This window comes from Cervus canadensis, chromosome 23 (genome assembly GCF_019320065.1).
Source record: "Cervus canadensis isolate Bull #8, Minnesota chromosome 23, ASM1932006v1, whole genome shotgun sequence".
Classification (NCBI taxonomy): domain Eukaryota; kingdom Metazoa; phylum Chordata; class Mammalia; order Artiodactyla; family Cervidae; genus Cervus; species Cervus canadensis.
The window spans coordinates 56,195,396-56,213,016 of NC_057408.1; the positions used below are offsets into that span (position 1 = coordinate 56,195,396).

General features: G+C 43.7%; 1 long non-coding RNA gene across 1 annotated transcript; it reads left to right on the top strand.

Annotated features, from left to right (window-relative positions):
* The first annotated feature begins 612 nt into the window (after positions 1-612).
* Positions 613-3,367, top strand: LOC122425866. The gene is made up of 2 exons (XR_006265035.1): positions 613-687; positions 2,999-3,367. It is a non-coding gene; the product is annotated as an uncharacterized LOC122425866 (long non-coding RNA).
* Positions 3,368-17,621: the final 14,254 nt, after the last annotated feature.

Sequence of the window (17,621 nt, forward strand, 5' to 3'; positions counted from 1 at the left end):
TTTGTGATCATTTTTCATGCTATGTCTTATGATTTGGGCCGTTTTTTTCTGTATGCATGTTTTACTTTTAAAAGCTTACTAAGCACAGTGTGTGCTTAGTAAATACACTGAACTCTTCAGAATCGTATACTTAAAAATGGTGTAAGATGGTAAATTTAACGTTATATATCTTCCCCTTGCACACAATTTTTAAAAATGTTATTAAAGAATTTGCCTCTTCCTGAAAAATTTGGGTCACAAAATCTAACCCAGCACCTAAAATTTTTAAATATGCTCAGTTTAAGCCGCTCCGTCGTGTCCGACTCTTTGCGACCCGAAGGACCTACCAGGCTCCTCAGTCCTTGGGGTTTTCCAGGTAAGAACACTGGAGTGGATTGCCATTTCCTTCTCCGGGGCATCTTCCCGACCCAGGGATCAAACCCGGGTCTCCCGCATTGTAGGCAGACGCTTTTTACATCTGAACTACCACGGAAGCCCGTACTGTCTTTAGGCAAAAATAAAGAAGTGGAGGGGAGGGAGAGAAAGGAAGGAAACGGGGAGGAGGTGGGGAAGGGGCGGGGAGGAGAGGAAAACGAGGAAGAAGTGGGGGGTGGGGCGAGGGCGGGGAAAGTGAAAGAGGAAGCTTTTACCTGATGTAATTTGATTATTCGTGCTACTTTTGATTTTGAAGCCGTGTTTCCCAGGCAGGTGAGAGGCACCGCGCGCCCCTAGTTTCTCCCCTCCCCTCCGGACCCTCGGCCGCCCGTTAGGATGCAGAGCCCGCCGCCCGCCCCGCTCCTCCCCCACAAGCCCTTCGGGTGAGAGTCCGCGAGCCTTGAACTGGAGAGAGAAAGAGGCGCGCGGCTCTACTCAGAGGCCGGGGCTCCGCGTCCTGGGTCGGTGGATGTGGATCGGTCGCTTCACCCCCTTCCGAAGTGGCTCCCAGGTTTGCAAAGTGCAAGTGGTAACCTGCAAGTGCCTTTCCCGCGGGCTACTGTGAGGGTCTCAGCAGTGAATCCCTGTAAAGTGCAGAGACCTTGTCTACACGTGGTGGGACGCACAGAGAGCCCCCGGGTCCCCTTCCGCTGCGCGCACCTGCGCGTCCCCGTCGCCGCCGTCGGGGGCACCGAGGGTACCCAGGGGAGCGCCAGGGCTTCCTTTCTGCAGATGTCAGTGCGCGTACGCAATCGGAAAGGACGCCTATCCCCCCCGTTTAACGCAGCTCGGGACGGCACAGCTCTCACTTCCATGTTTCTGCCGGTTTAGACATAAATGAAGAGTATCTTGGGGAGGTCACGGCGTTTGACTCTAGCCTTGGTGCTGTTTAACTTCAGCGGGCTTGCAGCATGGGGGTGGGGGGGGGGCGTGGGCAACCCTCGCTGCTCCTACGTCATTTCCGGCATCCCCGAGCCTGCGCTGCTCAGCGACCACATGTGCACCTCCAATCGGGTGTGGCGTTGTCAATAATGGGAGTAACGGTGACCTGGTTTTGTTACTATTATCAGAAGATGCCGTTTCAAATATAATTAAGCAATCTAAACATGGAGGAAAATCTCCTTATATGCTTCCTCTGTTGAAATTCTGTCAAAGAGCTCTTAATGCACAATACATTTATAACTGCCAGAGTCATGCTGCAACGTTAATGAATATCGTGAAAGCTGTTATTTTACAAAGACTGTTTTAGATAGTTAATTTGAGAAAGAACATCGTATACTTTTGAAGCCAACACATTTTTATAAACATTTGATTACTAATACAGGGTAGTAGTGATGATACAGCGATTCCAAACTTGTCAGTTTTGTTGGTGTCGGACTCTTTGCAACCCCATGGATCCCTGCAGGCCAGGCTTCCCTTTCTATCATCCAGAAGATTTCTAAGCTCCAGAAGCTTGCTCAAACTCATGTCCATCAAGTCGGTGATGCCATCCAACCATCTTATCCTCTGTCATCCCCTTCTCCTGCCTTCAATCTTCCCTGGCATCAGGGGTCTTTTCCAATGAGTCAGTTCTTTGCATCAGGTGGCCAAAGTATTGGAGTTTCAGCTTCAGCATCAGTCCTTCCAGTGAGTATTCAGGTCTGATTTCCTTTAGGAGTGACTGGTTGGATCTCCTTGCAGTCCAAGGGACTCTCAAGAGTCTTCTCCAACACCACAGTTCAAAAGCATCAATTCTTCAGCGCTCAGCTTTCTTTATAGACCAACTCTCACATCCATACATGACTACTGGGAGTAGCTTTGATTAGACGGACCTTTGTTGGCAAAGTAATGTCTCTGCTTTTTAATATGCTGTCTAGGTTTGTAATAGCTTTTATTTCAAGGAGCAAGTGTCTTTTCATTCTTCATGAAATTGTTTCTTGTAATAAACTTAAAAATAGATGCTAAAAAAAAAAAAATAGATGCTACAAGAATACTTCCAAGAATTCTTGGAAGTATTCCAACAATTCCTTATAGATTTAAGCCTATAGAAACTACACATCAAAACAAAAAGCCTATCAAAATATTTGCTATGGTGTGCCAGCCATTTTTTTTTGTAATTGAAGATATAAGATAGTTTTAAGATTTTCCTAGGTAGTCAATACCTTGAAGCAAATATGTATTGAAAATCATTTTCCTGAAGTAATTATGTTATGCACAAAGGTTGTATTTCCTACATGGCGCAGTGGTAAAGAATCTGCCTGCCAGTGCAGAAGACGCAGGTTCAATCCCTGGATGGGGAAGATTCCTTGGAGTGGGAAATGGCAACCCATTCCAGTGTTCTTGCCTGGAGAATCCCACGACTGAGCGACTGAGTACAGGCACGCGTGCACGAGGAGTAGGGCTGTCACCACTGCACTGGTGACGATTTAGTCTCAAATGTGCAGCAGAGTGACTGTGAAAGTGACTTTGCAGATGACGACATTGACAAGTTTTGTTTCTACACTGAAATGTCAAACTTTAAAATATAGGTTACTAAAATATTTAAGGATAAAATTATAATCCTAATTAAATTTTTTATAACATGCCATTTATTTTTGTATTTCAGAAACTCAATCTGTGATGGTGATATTCATCTTCTGGCTTCTCTGTTGGCTCAGACATAAAGAATCTGCCTGCAATGCAAGAGACCTGGGTTCAGTCCCTGGGTTGGGAAGATCCTCTGGAGAAGGGAATGGCCACCCACTCCAGTATTATTCTTGCCTGGAGAATTCCATGGACAGAGGAGCCTGGTGGGCTGTAGTCCATGGGATTGCAAATAGTTGGACATGACTGAACAATTAACACTGGAGTGAAGTGGGAGTTCTCCTACCTTTGGTTAAATGTTGTTTTTAAGATTTGGTCATTAGGTGTTTGACCGTGATATATATTCAGGAGATTGCTCAAATGTGCGTCATGAATAAACGTGGTGTGTGTGTGCCTGTTGACATGTGTCATGTGATTGTCTACAGTTTCTTAATATTTTTCAACATCTCCCAAATCAATGTGGGTTGATAAGAGACAGTAGCCTCTGATAAGATGAAAATATATGGTCTATATATTAAAGAGCTATAAGAAATGAGTTCTCTTGTTGTTCTTTGTGACCCAATGGACTGCAGCACATCAGGCTTCCCTGTCCTTCACTATCTTCCAGGGTTTGTTCAAACTCATGTCCATTGAATTGATAATGCTCTCTAGCCTGAAGGGGCTCATCTTCTGGTGTCATATCTTTTTGCCTTCTCATACTGTTCATGTGGTTCTCACGGCAAGAATATTGGAATGGTTTGTCAGAACTCTTCCTTTGAATTACAGTAAATAAAACGTATTTTACATGTTTAGTGGGCAACAGACGTAGAAGATACATGAATGACCAATATGCACATGAAAAGATGCTCAATATCACTAATTACTAGGGGAATGCAAATCAAAGCCACAAAAAGTGAGATACTACTTCACACTTACTAAGATGACTATTATTAGGAGGGAAGGGAAGGAGGAAGGAGACTGTGAGCACTGACAAGAGCATGGCAAAACTGGTGGGACCCTGATGCATTGCTGGCGAAAATGTACAATGATGCAGCTGCTGTGGGAAACAGTGTGGCGGTGTCACAAAAAAAATTGAACATGGAGTCCCCAGATAATCCAGTAATTCCGCTCCTGGGTATATACCCCCAAGGAACTGAAAGCATGGACTCAGATATTTGCACACTCACATTCATAGCTGCATCATTCATAAAAAGCCAAGTCCTTCTGGGCTTCACAAACCCAACCCTTCCAAGTCAGTCAAAAGTTTTCAAAAGTAGGTGTACAGACGATGTGGAAGCAAGAAGGAACTTCTTAATTTTTGAATTCTAAATAGTGGTCATCATTTCTGACTTACTTCCAATCTGTGCTTAATGTCTTTGGACTGACTGGCACACATTTTTGGCGTGATTCTTTTGCCTTTTATTTTACATAAACATCTCTATGGGAGCTGATTTAAGGAGAGTGAAATTCACTGAGGGCCTGGTTCTCTGTCCATTTATAGGTTTGCCTCCAGGGAAAGCTAGTTTGGCAGGATGAAGAGATTCCTTATCAGCATATTTTGGTTAATCCGTGATCATTGGCCAAAGTCAAAACCTGTTGTGAGAAACGTATTCAAACGGCACATCTGACATTTATCTGCAGGTCTGGCCATGCAGTGAAAGGGTTCCTGGGCTGTGTTTCCATATCCAGTCCTCTCGTCTGCCGGCCACGCTGCTGCATTTGTCTCGTACCAGAGGACCAGCACCAGGAGGTGTGAGCGATTTCTGTATCGTAGTTATTTAATTGTTTTGTTGACTAAGTTTAGTTCAGTTGCTCAGTCATGTCCAACTCTTTGTGACCCCATGGACTGCAGCAGGCCAGGCTTCCCTCTCCATCACCAATTCCAGAAGCTTGCTCAAACTCATGTGCATGGAGTCAGTGATGCCATCCAAACATTTCATCCTCTGTTGTCCCCTTCTCCTGCCTTCAATCTTTTCCAGCATCAGGAGTCTTTTGCAATGAGTCAGTTCTTTGAATCAGGTGGCCAAGTATTGGAGTTACAGCTTCAGCATCAGTCCTTCAGCCCCATTTAGTCCCTCTTTGTTGACTAAAGAGATGATTATTTAAGGACATTAGCTATTTTGACAAGTATCATATTGAGAAGAGTACACAACTGACATGCTTGGGTTTACAGGAATTTTCTCTCAGGTTAGGGAGCCCTGCTGCCTGCTGAGTGCCTTTCGTGGTTCTTTCATCAGTGGTCTTGCACTGTAACTTTCTAAGAATTCCCTGGAGGGCTGGTCAAAGCTCAGAGCGCCCGGCCCCACCCCAGAGTTTCTGAGTCAGTAGGTCTGTGGTGGGGCCTGAGGCCGTGCATTTCTGACACCTGCCAACGCTGCTGGTCTAGAGGCCACACTTAGAGGACCCATGACACACAGAAAGCTTGTGGTGAAAGCGTGGACTCATCTCACAAGTTTGCATTAAAAGCCATGGCTTCTTTACAGATTTTCAAACTTCCTCTTCTGAACACATACTACTGTGCAATGAAAAAGTTTAAAAATAGGAGGGGCACCTTGAGATTTTCACAACTTCATGTCATTAGAATATATGCTTGTTTCCACAGGAGACACCTTTGAATTCAAGAAAAGGGGGAACAACAAATCGAAAGGCCCATGAACCCTTTCAGACCTAGCTCTGCAGCCCTGGGATGTGAAAGGCTGGGAGAGGCTGCAGGTCTAGATCAGAACCGAGGGTCTAAGTTCTTCTTCCCTATCTCACAGCAGGGTTTATAGCCTTATGTTAAGAACAGAAAAGTATAAACAACAAGGACCTACTGTATTGCACGGGGGGCTATACTCAATGTTCTATGATACACCATAATCAAAGAATATGAAAAAGAATATATATATATATATATTTACAACGGAAGCACTTTGCTACAGTAGAAACTCACACAACATTGTAACTCGACCATACTTCAATAAAATAAAATTTTAAAAAAGAATTCAGATGAAAAATACAGCAAATCAAAGATGCTGAATTAATCCTTCTCAAAAAGCATCTTCAAAAAATAAAAAATATAAAAATAAAAAGCATCTGTACCTGTGGGAATGCTGAAGTGACATCTAGAATCTGGCCTTTCTCACCTCCCCTGCAAGGCAGGGGAGGAGCAGACAAATCTGCTTTCGCAAATTAAAGAACAATGCTATTGCTCTTTCTGGTAAGATTCATATGTGAGACATAGTGTCTGAATTGAATCAGTCAGTCATGGGGCATATTCTTAAGTCAAAGGAGAAGAAAATTCCCTGGAATATCCCCAACGTTGCTGGTCTCATCCTGGATTAAAAGCCTTCCTTTGAGTCCTACACATCAAGGAACGGGGCTGAGCTACTTGCTGCTTAAATACCACAAGCAAGCTGCTATGGTCATATATAATCAACACAGAACATGCAAAACTTGGGCTTGAAAGAATAGCGGGGCCCTAACCCTATCTGCCACCTGTCAGCTTTGTTGTTGTTTAGTCGCCCAGTCGTGTCTGACTCTGAGACCCCATGGACTGCAGCACGCCAGGCCTCTCTGTCCCACACCATCTCCCGAAGTTTGCCCAAGTTTATGCCCATTGCATCTGTGATGCCATCCAGCCATCTCATCCTCTGACCCCCTCTTCTCCTTCTGCCCTCAATCTTTCCCAGCATCAGGGACTTGTCAGCTGTGTGACCTTAATTCACCTGTTGGTTAACTGAGAAAACATGTCATTATTAAGGACTTGTATCTGCCAGGCACATCGTTTACAAAAGGGACTTAACAAACTTTCTTTGTGAAATAGGGATCGTGGTGCCCCTCCTATCGGGGACTACGTTCTGGAAACCTCCAGGGTCTCTGGATCCATGTGCTCTTCTCCCTCTGCCCCCTGAAGAGCCACCCCATGACTGTGACCTCCCGCAGAATGGCCCTCTGAACTTTAGGTGTTTGGGGAGCCCAACGAGATGCAAAGCTGTGAAAGCATCTGGGAATGGCTTCCCCGGGTACCAGACATCAACTCACAAAGCCACTTGAAAGAACTTCCTGCATGAAACACACCCCAGCAGTGTTGGGCAGGGCATCCTGTCCTCTGAGGTTGGTCGCAGGCATGATTACAAACGGAGGGCCTTCCTGCAGTCCCCACAAAGCCCCTGATGAACTACTTCACACTTTGGGGGCACTCCACTGTTTACTGACTCAAACTCAGCACCCTCAGATCTAACACTTTCAGGCAGCTATTGTCCAAAGGAATTTGCAAGTGTTTTTAAAGAAGGTACATATTAGTTTTCTCTCCTGTGGCCTAGTTTCTCCCAATATTTGAAACAAGCAAAAATGTCTCTTGAGTTAAGCATGGAATGAACATTTTCCATCTCATGCTGACTCGGTCTTTAGAAGTGAAATTACAATTTATTTCCATAGAAAAGAAAATATTGGTAGAGGTACAATTAAGGAGGTGCTTCCCAGGTAGTGCTAGTGGTAAAGAACCTGCCTACCAATGCAGGAGACATAAGAGACACAGGTTTCATCCCTGAGTTGGGAAGATCCCCTGGAGGAGTGTATGGCAACCCACTCTAATATTCTTGAGTTTTTGCCTGGAGAATCCCATGGACAGAGGAGCCTGGTGGCTACAGTCCTTAGGGTTGCACAGAGTCAGACACAACTGAAGTGACTTAACACACACATACAATTAAGGAGAAAGATGTGAAAGGTAAAGTCCTTAAACTCCAGAAATCCTATCTTTTTAGTAAATTCCTTTGCAAATAGTGGTCAATTCAGCTGATTGGAGGGGCTTATAATAGAGCCAGACCACAAGTGTATCCCTACCTGGGGTCTGTGGATTCGAATCTGCAGCCACAAGAGCTCCTTCTTCCCAGGCAGCTAGCTGTCTGTCACTGCTTCCTCTGGGAATGTCTGGGAAAAGTCTGGCTGGCAGACTAGTAGCACTTACTTTGTATTCTCATAAGCGGAGCCTCATTCATGTACTATACAAAGTGATTAGGATCTGAGTGGTCTTCAGTCAGTAGGTGACCCAGCAGGAGGTAGAAACCCTTCTGATGTGAACCTGCGTGAGCACTGGACGTGCCAGAGTCACCCAACGCCTTCACTAAGAATGTATTTCCTGGTTTCTTCACTTCCCTAAACAGAAAAGTCACTGACAAAGCTAAATGTCTCATTAGTGTGGGTAACACCTTTCTGTAGAAAAATCAGGGTTACATAATAGAACAAGAAGGTGTTTAATCTGAATATAATCAAATGTTAACATCTAACTTCCAGATTACTGGAAATACAGGGAATGAAGGAGCAGGTACCCAGCCTCTGGAGAAAGCAGAATTCTAGAAAGCCGAAGATTAAATGGGGCAGCAGTTCATACCAACAGGTAAATGTCATGGTTAAGAGCAGGGAGAGGAATACTGTTCTAGATTAAAAGGGGAATTTAAAAAGTTTTTTGAGCAACCAAATGTAAGGTATGACCTCAATTGGAGTTTGGTTTGAATAAATCAGCTGTCAAAGACAATTTGGTGCAATTGTAGAAATTTGATTATAGAAATTTGATTAAATTTGAGTATTAGTGGGTCAGAGGAGAATTATTGCTAATTAAGTTTGGTGTAATAATGCTGCTACAGTCAAGTAAGAAGAAGTTCTTTAAAAAAAAAATCTTTTGGCTGCACTTCATGGCATATGGAATCTTAGTTCCCCAACCAGGGATTGAACCCATGTCCCCTGCATTGAAAGTATGGAGTCTTAACCACTGGGCTGCTGGGGAAGTCCCCCAAAGTCCTTATTTTTCAGAAGTACATTCTAGGTATCTGAAAGTGAAATTATACGTCTATAAAAAAAGAAAACTTTCCAACAAAAGAAAAGAAAAAGATGCAGCAAGCGCATTGAGTTGCTGTTTTCAGTCACCCAGTCGTGTCCGACTGTGACCCCATGGACTGCAGCATGGACCCCATAGACTGGCTTCCCTGTCCCTCACCATCTTCCAAGGCTTGCCCAAGTTCACTTCCATTGCGTCAGTGATGCCATCCAGCCATCTCATCTTCTGACGCCCTCTTCTTCTTCTGCCCTCAATCTTTCCCAGCATCAGGGACTTTTCCAATGATTCAGCTGTTCACATCATGTGACCAAAACATATGGAATGTTAATTGTTAAATCTAAGTAATGAGTAGATCGCATTATATTCTTCTCTGCACTTTTCTGATGTTTGAAAATTTCTCCAAAAGTTAAAAACATACTAGATTTCATATTTTGTTTAGTTTCCTAGCTTTCTGATGTGTTAGCCATATGAGCCTATACAAGTTGTTTAAATTCTCTGAGGCTCTGGTCCCTCATTAGAAAATTGGTGATAAAGAGAAATTCAAAGTTGCATGAAGATTTAATCATACGTGTGTAAAAATGCTCCGTAAATGGGCAAAGCTCACAAATTGTGCTCTTTCTTTTTTATGCACTTGGCTTTTTAAAGTCTTGAAATGAACTCCAGATTGCATAGGACTCAGCATCTCTCAAAGTGATGCAGGTTCTTGCATTAACCAGGGTTCTCTAGAGAAAGAGAACCAATAGGATATATTTATATATCTATAATTCATCGATTGATCAATCTACCTATCTAGTCCTCCTCTATCTATTTACCCATCCATCCATCCATCTATCTATCCTTCTACCTATCTATAGAGACCAAGAGAGACCAAAAGAGAAACAAATAGAGAGACAGAGGGAGAGAGATTTTACGGAATTGGCTGCTATGAAGGCCAGCAAGCTCACACCTGCAGGGCTAGCAGGCTAGCGACCTGAGGAGGAGATGGTCCTGCAGATGGAAGGCCATGACTTGCAGGATCCCCTCGTCTCTGCAAGACCTCAGGTTTTGTTTTGAAAAGGCCTTTGACTAGTTGGATGAGCCCCAACCACATTTTGGAGAGTCATTTATGCTATTCCATCTACTGATTTAAACATCAACCTTGTCTAAAAAATACGTCCACAGCAACATCTACAGTAATATTTGAGTAAATATCTGGGTACCGGGGCCTAACTAGGTTGACACATAAAATTAACCACTGCTATGTTTCAAAAACAATTGATTAAAGAGATAGCTAGTGTTTTGCTCTGTACAATTCTGTGCTGCTGCTGCTGCTAAATCACTTCAGTAGTGTCTGACTCTGTGCAACCCCATAGACGGCAGCCCACCAGGCTCCCCCATCCCTGGGATTCTCCAGGCAAGAATACTGGAGTGGGTTGCCATTTCCTTCTCCAATGCATGAAAGTGAAAAGTGAAAGAGAAGTCGCTCAGTCGTGTCTGACTCTTAGCGACCCCATGGACTGCAGCCTACCAGGCTCCTCCATCCATGGGATTTTCCAGGCAAGAGTACTGGAGTGGGGTGCCATTGCCTTCTCCCAGCAGTTGCCTAAAATTGGCCTACTGTTGTATCATTCTGAGTCATTCAATGTCGTACCTTTCCAACTGGCAAGAAATATTTAGGGGTTAAAAAAATACACCTAAATTTAGTTGACATTTTTCCTGTAGCTTCCCTTGTGGCTCAGCTGGTAAAGAATCTGCCTGCAATGTGGGACACCTGGGTTCGATCCCTGGGTTGGAAAGATCCGCTGGAGAAGGGAAAGGCTACCTACTCCAGTATTCTGGCCTGGAGAATTCCATGGACTGTATAGTCGATGGGGTCGCAAAAAGTTGGACATGACTGAGCAACTTTCACTTTCACTTCCTGTAACTTCTTATCTAAAATTTATCCTTAAACAGAATATAGTAAATTCCTTGTTTTCCAGGATGAGAATGTAAGACCCATGAGAACAAGGGTCCTTCTGTCCCCACACTGTTGTAACCATGGTTACTGTAGCCTTGGTAACAAGGGCTGTGCCTGACAGAGGAAGTGCTCTCCACAGACTATATTGAAGGAATCCATGATGAGAGGACCAAGCAGGTATCAGAAGGGCAGTTAGTAAAGTGTGATCAGGATATTACATGGATAACTTCTAGGATCAAATTTGGCTGCAGTCCACATGCATAGAAGAAATTCCATTTCAGTTTAACCTGAAACATTTTACTGCTTGCCCAGACATTTGGAGACCAGGGTTACTAAAGTAGCAATTGTTAAGTAAAATATGAAGATCCTGTTCAAGTATGTTCTGCGTGGAATCTTTCACATGGATGGAATGACATGCCAATTATTTACATAATCTAATTATCTTCAGTGAGAATTCTCAGAGCCAGCCCTTGAACTTTCTAGTGGGCAACTGTAGAGGGTGTGGAGCTGACTTTCCCAAAATAGCTCCCTGTCATCTCAGGGCATAGAATTCCTGAAGGGCCACCATTTGGGGCATATTCCTTAAATCTTGAGCGGATTTAACTTTCTAGCATGCTCAATCAAGATGCAAATGCTTCACTAGGATAATATGTGAAAACTGTCAGGTTAGTCCTTCAGCCAGGGATCCACTCAGTCTATTAATTGACTCAGCAATTAGTAGATGTCTCATATTTTTTTCCTTAGTGACGATTTTCTCAGTTTTGACAATTCAGAAATATCCATAATCAATTCTGCCCTTGTAGCTGTTGAGTTGTGTTGTTCTTCTCTTAGTTGTGTCCGACTCTTTGTGACCCCATGGACTCTAGCCCACCAGGCTCCTCTGTCCATGGGAGTTGCCAGGCAAGAATACTGGAATGGGTTGCCACTTCCTTCTCCAGGGGATCTTCTTGAGCCAGGGATCAAACCCACGCCTCCTGTGTCTCCTGGGTTGGCAAGTTGATTCCTTACCATCTGAGCCACCAGGGAAGCCTCTTGTAACCGTAGAGGAATCAAATTCCATGGAAGCCACAGAGTTTGTGTTTAGTGTCTCTCTTTCCCCTTACACGATTAGTTAGATGCACATTAGAAATAGTCTAATTGTTTCCACCTTCATGAAGAGGAAGGGCAGTGTTCCGGGCTCTCGCTCAGGGAGGGGTCAGGCCTGTGGAATGCCGTCGGATGACTCTCCGCTGACGTGTCTGTGGTGGTTGCCAGGGTGTCGCCCATATGTTTATACACTTATATAAAAATGACCTAAGGGATGAAGAATGAGCAGCAGCACTTCAGCATTTGGAATCATTTCTATAAACCTATTAGATTTCTTTCATCAATCCTTCCAAAGTAAAAAACCATACATTGTACAGAAAACAAGACCAAGAAACGTTTCTATAAATTCACAGTTGTACTGTTGGCCTCTCATAGAATGTTATCATGTGAGCAGATATGACACTAGGAAGTATCATTTCAAATATAAGTGTCATTTTAAAAATAAATAAGCCCCAAACCTGTAGGAAAAATTTAATGTTTCCCAATTGGATATGAAGGTCTATTATTAATGTCTCCGTCTCATAATATTCATCATTTAAGTTACAACCTCAAGCTGATATACAAGTTGCATTTGACTACAGAAACTCCTCTTTGGTTCCCTTTCATGGACAAAACTTTACCATATTACACTAGTTTTCAAAATTACACAAGATATAAATGGTTTACCAGTCATATTCTCTGAGAAGAGAATTTCATGCTCTATTTCTATATTTTGGTAACAGAGACATTAGGAGTTGATAGAAAGAGCATCTTATCTCTGCTGCAACCAGCAGCAGCACAACGTCACGTTTTCTAGGATGGCCCCTGATCGCACAGCTCCTGGAATCATGATGAAAATTAAGTGGAACAAAGTGTCCAAGTTCTCAGCCAAAGGTCTGGCATATTTCACTCTCCACATCTCTGTTTCTCTTGCTTATCCTTAAGGGATCTGAAATTCGTATATGGAAGACCTGAAAATGCTTTTATAGACGGGGATCTCGCTGAAGCAGGCAAAATTCTGCTACTACAGGTCATGTACTTTTCATGTGTTTGTATTTTATATTAAATCTATCAAAACATTTTCTATGAAGAGACTGAAACCCTTTCCAAGAAGGCCAATCTCTTCCAAGAAAGTATCCCCCCAGTATTGTCACATTAATGTCACATATGTATGCATTGCTGCCCTTTTGTCAAGGTAAAGAACACATCACATGCAACAAGTTCAAAGGTGCATCTGCAAAGCAAATGTGTCTGTAATCAGTATGACCAACATTATTTGTAGGCAGAAACACAACCATCTTGTCCCCTACGCTGATACTCAGTTGTTTGGGGGAAATGATGACTTTTAGACATCTAATAAATCACTCGCAGAATTATGTATCCATAACGACAAGTCAGCACACTTCTCTTTAAAAATTTTAAACCATCTTCGAGTAGTAGGACAGACTTCCCTGTTAATTACTACTAATACTCACACAAAGCCACATGAATTGAAGGAAAATCTCCCACCTTTTGCAGCCTCCTCCTCCTTCCTTTTATACTAAATGTTTGCTGTGGCTCTGTTCTGATGGATGTATGTGTGTGTGCGCTCAGTCAGTTAGTCATGTCCAACTCTTTGTGACCCCATGGACTTGTAGCCCATGAGGCTCCTCTGTCCATGGAATTTTCTAGGCAAGAATACTGGAGCAGGTTGCCATTTCTTACTCCAGGGGATCTTCCTGACCCAAGGATTGAACCCTAGTCTCTTGCATCTCCTGCATTGGCAGGCAGATTCTTTATCATTGGTCCACTTGGGAAGTCCATCTGACGGATGTATAATCTCTTAAAAATGTATTCTGTGCTTTCTAACCGTTCATTTCACGGAATAAAGGTTTGAAACCTTACTGGATGACATGGTGTTACCTCTCGTTATAAAGATTCTGAGTTTTCAGCTTCCTTTCTCCACAAATGACCGCTGTCCCCTACTGACCAGCCCTCAACCCCTGCTTTCAGAATTCAGGCCCAACAGTGTCAAAACTGTACTTGTTGGTAGTCACCTGGGTAACTTCAAAATGTCCATCTTTTAGAATGCCCCCAAAATGGAAGGTCCCAATATGAGAGTCTCTTAAATAACAGATAAAAAAAAAAATTAGGCAAGATACCACCATCTCAATTTCTGTAAAATAAAACCCAGACACTAAAAAATGATAGACTGGCACCAAAACCAAATCATTCGTGTCAAAAGGAGAGAATACTGACTCTGGCCCCTTTAGAAGAGGTGCTGCTATGCGACATTCACAGTTGTCTTTCTTGGTTTGTCCTCTGTTATATTTTTCCTTTGACCTTATGCCTCTTCATCTTGTTTAAAGTCTGCTTGATCATAGTTCTCTGCACAACTGTATCCGTGTTTGCTGAAGACTTTGCAGAAGTTCACTGGGCATGGGCACCAAGGACAAGTGAGTTGCTGAGTATCTCTCATTTATTCCCTCCGGCCAGGAGAACACAAATGCTTGGTAGCAAGTGTGCTCCAGGGAAGTCCAGGCAGTGCAGAAGGCCATGAGGTGGCCATGTGTAGCTGTCCCGTGAAATCTCAAAGTGTAGGGCAGTAATAGGGATGAGTGACATGGTTGCTCTCCTGTCTCTCATCAGAAAGTCAAATGTAAATTGACTCAGAATTGGCAGTGAGCAGAAAGTGGGCTGGAGAAGCTGAGGGGGCTGCTGGAAATGAGGGGGACGGACATCCCCACAGTCCCTTAGCCCCCTCCTAGCTCCCACAAAAGGTGACTTGCATGAATGCAAAGGAAAGAAATGTACTTGGGGCTGCCCACCACTTATTGATACCCTGGAGCCAGCCAAGCTCCTTCCAGGCTACACTCAGTAAAGAAATACCCAAGGCTGGGTGTCATAGGATGTGCAATCCCACTGTGGACTGTGGATAAGAGTGAAGAGAAAATAATTTACTGAGCATCTTCTGTGATCCAGACCCAGTGCTCAATGCGTGGTGTTCACAATAATACTATGTGGAAATGCCAGCTCCAAAAGATGAGAAAGTTGAACCTTAGAGAGAGAGTAAGTAGCCTGCCCAATTTTGTAGCATTGATAAGAGTCAGCAGGAAGGGTCCCACCCAGATCTGTCTGATTATGAAGCCTTTACCACCTGTAATCTTGAGGAGCATGGCTGGGGTAACGGAAAAGGCAGAAGACCTCAAAGGCACAGAGTCTAGGTGGAGCTCCAGTTCCCTCACCCACCATCCCTCCATCCCCATCTCCTTTCTCCCTCCCCAGCAGGTCCAGTGTTGAATCAAGACCTCCAGCTGCCTGCCATGTCGCCTGGGCCTGACTTTCCTTCTCTATAAACAGGCGACTGGACAGTGGCACTGACCCAAGAGTAGGCCTGTCGGGGCGGCGCCCACACTCAGCCTGCTTTGCTCCGGACCCGCTGAGCACTTGGTTCTCTCTGCACACGGACCTGGTGTTTCCTGTCCTGATTTGACTTTACAGAGACCCTCCCATGGGTCACCAGTTGTGGTTCTGGTGATACTGTTCAATACAGTCTGAACTGGGTAGTCGTTTTTCTAGCTGTTGTTCTTAACAACGTATGGAATGTCTCTCTTCTTCAACAAGTGCCATTTCATTTCAGACCACTTTGAGAGCGAATGTGCTGGCAGCGGCTTATAGACACGGTGGTGCAGCCCTGTGATGGTGAGGCCTGTGGGGCTGTATCTCGGCTTTATGACTATTCCTGAACACACCTGTCCTTGTGCAAACTGTACTAGGAGGGGCCTCAGGCCAGAACACCCTGTGATGTCTAAGGTTATTAACAAGGCAGGGAAAGGAAGTTAATTCCACCAACTCCCCACCAGGCCTGTGGGGCTAAAAACTCCAGGGATCCACCCACTGCAAGAAGTACAATTGATACTAAAGCACTGCTTCCCTATAAGAAAAGTTTCTGATCTAAGACCAGGGCATAGAACAGCATAAGTGCTCTTTTGCTTTTCAGTTTCCTGATATTTGATTTTATTTGATTTTTTCACCCTTGATTTTGTTTTGAAAGTTAAAGAAGTTACTCTTTTAATGCTACTCAGCCATAAAAAAGAACAAAATAATGCCATTTACAGCAACATGGATACAATTAGAGAAGATCAAACTAAGTGAAGTAAGTTAGAAAGTGAAAGACAAATACCACATGATATCACTTATGTATGGAATCTAAAATTTGTGTCAACAAATGAACTTATCCATGGAACAGAAAGAGACTCACAGACAGAGAACAGACTGGTGGTGGCCAAGTGGGGAAGGGAGGGTAGGGGAGGGATGGATTGGGAGTTTGGGATTAGCAGATGCAAACTATTACATACAGGATGGATGAACAACAAGGTCCTATTGTGTAGCACAGGGAACTGTATTCAGTATCTAAGATAAATCATAATGGAAAAAGAATATGAAAAAGAATATATATATATGTAAAAATGAATCATTTTGCTATACAGCAGAAATTAAGACAACATTGTATATCATTTATATTTCAATTTTAAAAAATTTACTAGAACCACGCACAGAAAAAAAGAAAAAAAAATTACTTCTTTATTTTCAGCAGTTCAACGTGTCTCAGGGCAACCTTGCTCCTGATGGTGAAGATGTTTAAGAGAATGGGGACGTTCTCGGTCCTGCCGGTCAGTCTCAAATCTCTGGCAGCTCATTTTTCCTGCCAGAGATTGGATGACCATTTCATCAAGGCACCTTAGAGTAGGTGCAATTCCACAGACTCTAAGGTACCTCTGCCTGAAGCGTAATCATTCAGACAACCGATATTCACTAAGCCCTTGTTCTGCACAGGCCCCAGTATTCAACACTGTGGAGGATGCAAAAAGCCAGGGTCAAGATCCCTTTCTAAATAAGCTTAGGGATTTCACTGGTTATTGAGTGGCTAAGACTCTGCGCTCCCAATGCAGGGGGCCCAGGTTCGATCCCTGGTCAGAGCATCAGATCCCACACGAAGCAACTAAGATGCAGCATGGCCAAATTAATTAATTTATATATACATATACATATATATATATATATATAAAAGAAGCTTAACTTCTTTCGGGGAGAGGAAGTAAACAAAACAAAAGCCTTCATAGGGCATATGTGTGCTTAGTCACTCAGTCCTGTCCAACTCTTTGAGACCCCCATGGACTGCAGCCCACCACGCTCCTCTGTCCATGGGGATTCTCCAGGCAAGAATGTTGGAGTCGGTTGCCATGCCCTCCTCCAGGGGATCTTCCCAACCCAAGGATCAAACCCAGGTCTCCCACATTGCAGGTGGATTCTTTACTAACTGAGCCACCAGGGAAGCCCAAGAATACTGGAGTGTATCCTATCCCTTCTCCAGGGGATCTTCCTGACCCAGGAATTGAATTGGGGTCTCCTGCATTGCAGGAGGATTCTTTACCAGCTGAGCCATCAGGGAAGCCCCTTCATAGGACATATATCATATAATTAACTCCTAGAGAGAAAAGTGGTTAGAAGTTCAGAAGAGAGATGGACCCCTGACAAATTTCATTCACTAGATCACAAATTCATTCAGTCACTCTGCCAACGAGGATTTATGGACTTGTGTTTAGGCGCTGAGGGAATTTCAAGATGAATAAGAAAAGGCCCTTCCCACTGGACTTGCAGTGAAGTAGGCAAGCTGAGTCATGTTCCCAAATAACTATAATTCAAATGAGAAGGTATTATAGTAAGTGCCACAGGAGACGTAGAGATAAACGTGTTGGAATTTCAGATCGCAAGGGGACGGGAGCTTGGAGCCAGTCCAGGGAGCCTCACAAAGCAGATACTCAGGCTGAGCCCTGCAGCAGGGGAGGGTCTGCCCACGTGCAGGTGGTT